The sequence below is a fragment of the Stylophora pistillata genome, chromosome 5, assembly GCF_964205215.1.
Source record: "Stylophora pistillata chromosome 5, jaStyPist1.2, whole genome shotgun sequence".
In the NCBI taxonomy this organism is placed as follows: Eukaryota; Metazoa; Cnidaria; class Anthozoa; order Scleractinia; family Pocilloporidae; genus Stylophora; species Stylophora pistillata.
The window spans coordinates 24,449,286-24,455,375 of NC_142523.1; positions in this window are offsets into that span (position 1 = coordinate 24,449,286).

Consider the following 6,090-nt stretch of genomic DNA (forward strand, 5'->3'; position numbering starts at 1 on the left):
GGCCGCTTCCTTTTTCGCCGTCTCTGTATATCATTCGGTACGGCTCTAAAAGACAGAAGAGAGAATGAGTAAACAAGCAAGAAGCAGAGGACGTTGTAAGAAAAAGGTGAAACTTAAAATCGAACCGACTCACTGACCTGTTGTTGCACGAAAGGACGAATGGATCGTTTCACTCACGTGACCAAAACCCTGACAACTGTTGCTACGCCGCCATATTTGTGTACAGATATCGCATGCAAATCTACTGCGTCCTTTGAAAGAGGATGGTTTTGTGCTTGATTCTCGGTTGTGGAAATAGAAGTGGAAGGGATAAAGGATTATTTTTTGCCAAAGTACCTTCGATGATTGAAAATCAAGGAAAAGAAATCAGAGAATTGTCAGCAGAAAGATGATCGCGCTGGATTTCTGCCATTAGCAGAGACGATCTCACCGATACCATTTTGGAAAACGATCGCGTGTGTGAGAAACACTTTGTTTCTGGAAAGACCGCAAAATCATGGGATAAATTTAACATTGATTGGGTGCCAACCCTGGATTTAGGACGTAATAAGGAGACTGGCCGTACGGATAGAAAAAAAGCAGCAAAAAGAAGTAAGAGGGTGAGGGAACGCGAATTAGTGAAGAACGCGGCGTTTGCCGAAAGGGTGAACGTGCTAGAGTCTGAGAGGGAGGAGAAGTTTTTCAAGATTTAGCGAATTGGGGCAGCAAAGTTTATATTTAAACTTTGAAGGTGGCGAAGCAGAAAGTATAGAGAAGCCCACAGAGAAAGGCACACAAACTGACTCAAGAATGTTTGTTGACGTCGGCACGCAATCGAAAGAGTTTGCGTGCAAGCAAGTTTTCTATTTATCTTCGTCCCCGCTTCTACGTAAAATAAAACCCTTGCAATATGCGAGCATGATTCAGCTGGCCCGGCCTTACAACCTAGGCAATTAGCGGATAAAATTGTCTCCTCCTTTTCTGTTATAATCCAGATAGGGATCAAAGAGTCATTCATTCTGTGCGAATGTCTCACCTTGGCTAACACAACAAATTTGTCTGCGATTATGTGGCCTTTTACGCTGGTTATAAATCCCGAAACCATCTGATTGTAGGCTCCTAGGCTTCGGAAAGCGTTAAACTGTTGTTGCATGTAGAAGCTGGTCTCCAAAACCAGATAGAAAAGGAGACCTGTAGCTAGATTAAACTGGAGGCAAGCAGTGTAGTTAAAAATTATTACTCTGAATAAGGACGGGATCGATTCTAATCGTCAATTTTTTTCCAAATAACGCCGTATTACTCGTGGTTCTAGCTTCTTAGTGCACTGAGAAAGAGGAGGATGGATCAGTATTGGCACTTAAGAGGCTGTCCACCTAAGAACGGATAAGGCAAATTTCGGACCTTCACTGATTTCCCTGATTTCCCTGATTTTTACTGTGGAAGTCGATACTTCTATCCCATGAACAAATATTGCGTTTATTTTGAATCAGTCCGGGTTTTTCATTTTTACGAGATATTTTTCAAGGTGACCTCAAAGGCACCCAGTTCCCCCCCCCCCGACCTCCTTAATTTAGCTACAAAAGTCGATGGCTACTGTAGCCGTATTCTCAAATCTAAAAAGCTTTCTACTTTATATGTCTAAGATCAACCCTCTGCCATTACGTTAGCGGTCAAATGATTACACTATATATATTTTTCACTGAGTTACAGACTTTTCAAGATACTTACCTCGAGCACTAAAATTTGTGATGCGTGAGGTACATGTGGTTGAAAGCTATTTTCTCTTATGTGGGACCTGATCTAGAGTCAAATCTATTACAGCCTATAAGCACTTATAGCTAATAAGTAAATTATGGAATAAAACTTTTGGGCACTCTTCATGGCGCGCCGCACAGAGCTTTGCAAATTTCACAAATATTCGCCATTTTGATCGAAATCAAAGATAACGCGATCCGACCAACAGGTAAATTTGGGATCTGAGAACTTGCTACAAATCATAAAATAAAACTGAAGAGCGGACTTTTATATTGAAAAATACATATCATGCGACTTTTTCGCTGTTAAGTTGAAAACATTGGTGTTCTAAAGAGGAAAGACCTGTGTTTATAGTTAATAAATTATGCAAATTAGCATTATTTAAAATTGTGTCCATAAAAATTTTTTTCTACGATGTACTTAAACACAAAGAGCTGTCTCTTTTAATTGAAGAGCATATTATTCCACACTTCTAAGGCAAGGTAGTTTTTGAGTCTATGGCCATTTTCATCTCCCACGAAGCGCTGATTAAGTAAAACAGCAGTGTTTGTTTTGCACGCTTATCACCAACTAATTGAGTTATCATCAAGCACAGAGAAGTGGACATCGAAGATCTTACTAGTAATATTTCCTTAACCTCTCTTCAGTAGCAAGAGATGTGTTTTTTTCCGGCGAGACGCAACAGAGCTCGTTTTCCTAACAGCTTCTTTTATCGGTCAGCGGGCAGGTATTGAGGTCTTTCGGTATGACTTTTCAGAGTCACAGTATGGCAAGGATTGTGTGATCGTATCCTGTGCCCAATGAAAACATGCATCCGATGTTTCTGCAACGAAGGACACGACATTCTAACAGCGAGAGACATGAGAAAGGCGCTCTCTGAGAGAGCAGTGAAAGGTACATCCGCGTGCGTATGTGAAGTTGACGAGTCTAAGAGAACCTTAGAAGTGAACCAGATAGATTGGTTTAGCAAGCTACCCAACATCCAGTTTGGGGAAAAAAGTATACGTGGAGGTCGTACGGAATAGGGCGTGGCAAGGAGATTTCTTACGACCACCTAGTTTCAAATGACCAAGGGGACACCACTCTCGTTGTAAGTAAGGAGTTCTTCCCTTTTCACAATGCACGTGTGTATGAATACACAGTTCCTGGAACAGACGGTTCAAATGAATACGATGATTTGGACGACTCAAAGATGGACATGTTTGAATTTTCGGAGCCTGGATGCGTGAAGAGTTTCCAAACGTTTTCAGAGCTCGAGTTCCATTTGAACGTAGGGGACCATTGTGTGAAGGATGAAAGGCTGTCAGAAACAGTATATGATAAACTCCGTAGAGACTGGGCAGAGAGGTTTACTACATCAGTAAGCATCACTGACGAACCACAGTGCGAAACTAGTACCCACCAGGCTGTACGTGACTCGATGCCTCCAGTAAACACTGTCAGTATGAGCTGGGCCCTACCCAAGCCACGAGCAGGATCCACTAGATTCAGTTGCAAAGTTAAGAGTTATTTAACAGCAAGTTTTGATCAAGGCGAACAATCAGGGCTAAAAGCTGACCCTCAGCAGGTTTCAAATGATATGCGAAAGGCAAGAGACGAGCAGAATAATAGGTTGTTTGACCGAGACGAGTGGCTTACCAAGAGCCAGGTGTAGGGGTTTTTCTCTCGCCTTACAGAAAACAGAAAAAGGCAACGAACACCCTCAGAAATCGAGCAAAATCCGAAGGAACTGTCCCTATAAGAAGAGGAAGCTGAACGACAACGGCTGATGGAACACATCCTTAACGAACTAAAGCCGCAGTACCCTCTGTCCTACGATGCCTTTAATCTGAGTGAGTGCGCAAAGGGAGAATAAGCTTAGTCTTTATAATGTAGCAATGCTCACAGAATTCTTCTCGTGTTTTGAAGTACCATTTAAATCGAGAGACAGGAAAAAAGACCTTATTGAGCAACTGATGTCATTTATACAGGAATCCCAATGCTTTAATTAACTATATCAGAAGCTGCATAGCCCAGGAAAATAAATGATGGTGCCTGTGGAGCGAGTTTGTTTTAGAACAATAGGCGCAGCCTCAAAGCAACCTGATAAACAGTTGTACTCAGCGAATTAAGGTACTCACTTCTGAGAAAATTCGCGAAAATCTCTCAGAATTTGTCGTTATTAAGTTTGTGGCGATGTTCTTAACTCGCAAAAATTAAAGAGAAAAAAGAAAGTAAAACAATACTACCCTGACCGTGGGAGATGTTAATAGCATTTACGCGTAAATATAGGTTTGTGATTTTCTTAACTTCGAGAAATTAATGATATGTGAATTTTGCAGGAGTTTATTAATTTGCCAGTTTCGATCATTTGTATTATTTATCAATTTTCCCCCGCAGGATTCCCCTACTCTCGATGGCTCAATCATATTGCATACCTTCGGGATTCGCGTTTGGTTCGACAACAAGACAAACCTCTGAAACTAGATGTTGCGTGACCAGGCGTAACTGACTCAGTCACGTTGAAAAAGTAAACATGTAAATTTCACCTCTTCAACAAATACCGTTTTGAAATGATGAATATATGAATACAGTATATTGGAACTGCGGAACGAGAAGAAGTTCATCGCAATTATAGACAAAACTTTTAATTTGCGAAAATAAACCTGAAAAATTCATGCTTGAACGTAATTCGAACCCTTGACTTTTGCAACACCGCCGGTTCAGCGCTCTTACCATTAGGCTAACAAACCAACTGTGATGCCATTCTACAAATGATGATGAACAACTTGATAACCACTTAAAAGGAAAACTTTAGCAAATAGCTGGAAGAAATGGTCAAATCTGGTAAATTGGCCACAATAATAAACACGAGTGAAATGAACAACTTTTTCAACAACAAATTCCGTTGGTACGTTTTTGATAACTGAAAACAAAGGCTAGCGCTCTTGAACATTAAGTAAGTTTCTCAAGTCCAAAAGGGATACAACAGTAACGTTTCCACTTCTATAGAAACTAATGTTTCCATGGTCAAATATTGCTACGGAAACTATTTTGGACGCGTGTGTCGAAAAACAAGGAACGCATGCAGCTAGTTTGCATATGACTACAGAGAAAGATTATTCTGAAACATTTCCTCCATGCCATGTAAAGCGGACAAAACAATATTTTTATCGATTTCATATTTCATTAAGGAGTTGGTACTTGATCTTCAAGCAATTTTAGGCCGTTAGGGCTTAGAAATCGGATTCATGTGCGGATCACGTTATCTTTGGTTTCGATCAAAATGGCGAATATTTGTTAAATTCGCAAAGATCTCTCGCGCCATGAAGAGTGCCCAAAAGTTCTATTCCATAATGTATTTATTAGGTGTAAGTGCTTATAGGCTGTAATAGATTTTACTCGAGATTGGGTCCCACATAGGAGAAAATAGCTCTCAACCACATGTACCTCACGCATCACAAATTTCAGTGCTTGAGGTAAGTATTTTGAAAAATTTGTGACTCAGTGAAAAATATATACAGTGTGATTATTTTACCGTTAACGTAATGGCAAAAGGTTTATCTTAGACACATAAAATAGAAAGCTCGTTAGAATTGAAAATACGGCTACAGCAGAGATGGACTTTCGTAGCTAAATTATGGAGGTGGGGGGGGGGGGGAAACTGGGTGCCTTTGAGGTCACCTTCAAAAATATCTCGTAAAAAGTGAAAAAACCAGACTGGTTCAAAATAAACGCAATATTTGTTCATGGGATAGAAGTCTCGACTTTTACAGTAAAAATTAGGGAAATCGGTGAAAGTCCGAAATTTGCCTTATCCGTTCTTAGGCGGACAGCCTCTTAATTTTGCTTCCGTTGCTGTAGTATTCATTTTTACAGGCAAAAATTGTTGATGTGCTTATTATTTGCATATATAATATTACCCTGGGTTGTACACAAATATGGCGACCGGAAATGATGTGACGTCACGTGAAAACGATCTATTGATTCCCCGATTCTCCCTTAGGGTTATATACGTGTCCATTGATTTACATTTGAATGGCTTTGAAGTGTGACCGCTGAGCTGAGAGTTACGTAGGAAGTACCCATAATTATCGCATAGTGTGGAGCATATCGAAAGAGAATTGAATTTTAGCGTTCGGCCATCTTCTGGTGGAGCATCGTCAGCAAAAGTTAAGAATTAAGAATTGAATGCAAAACAACGTTATTAGCCCGGGCATCATATTACGATAGATACTTGAGGGATGTTGAACGAGCTGAATGAGGCTCATAAATTGATAGCTGTAACGTAGATGATTTATAAGTTTCAAACCATCAATAAATATGAACGTGGATATTTTAGTTCGAAGTCACTTGGTAAATTGTAAACTGCGGATG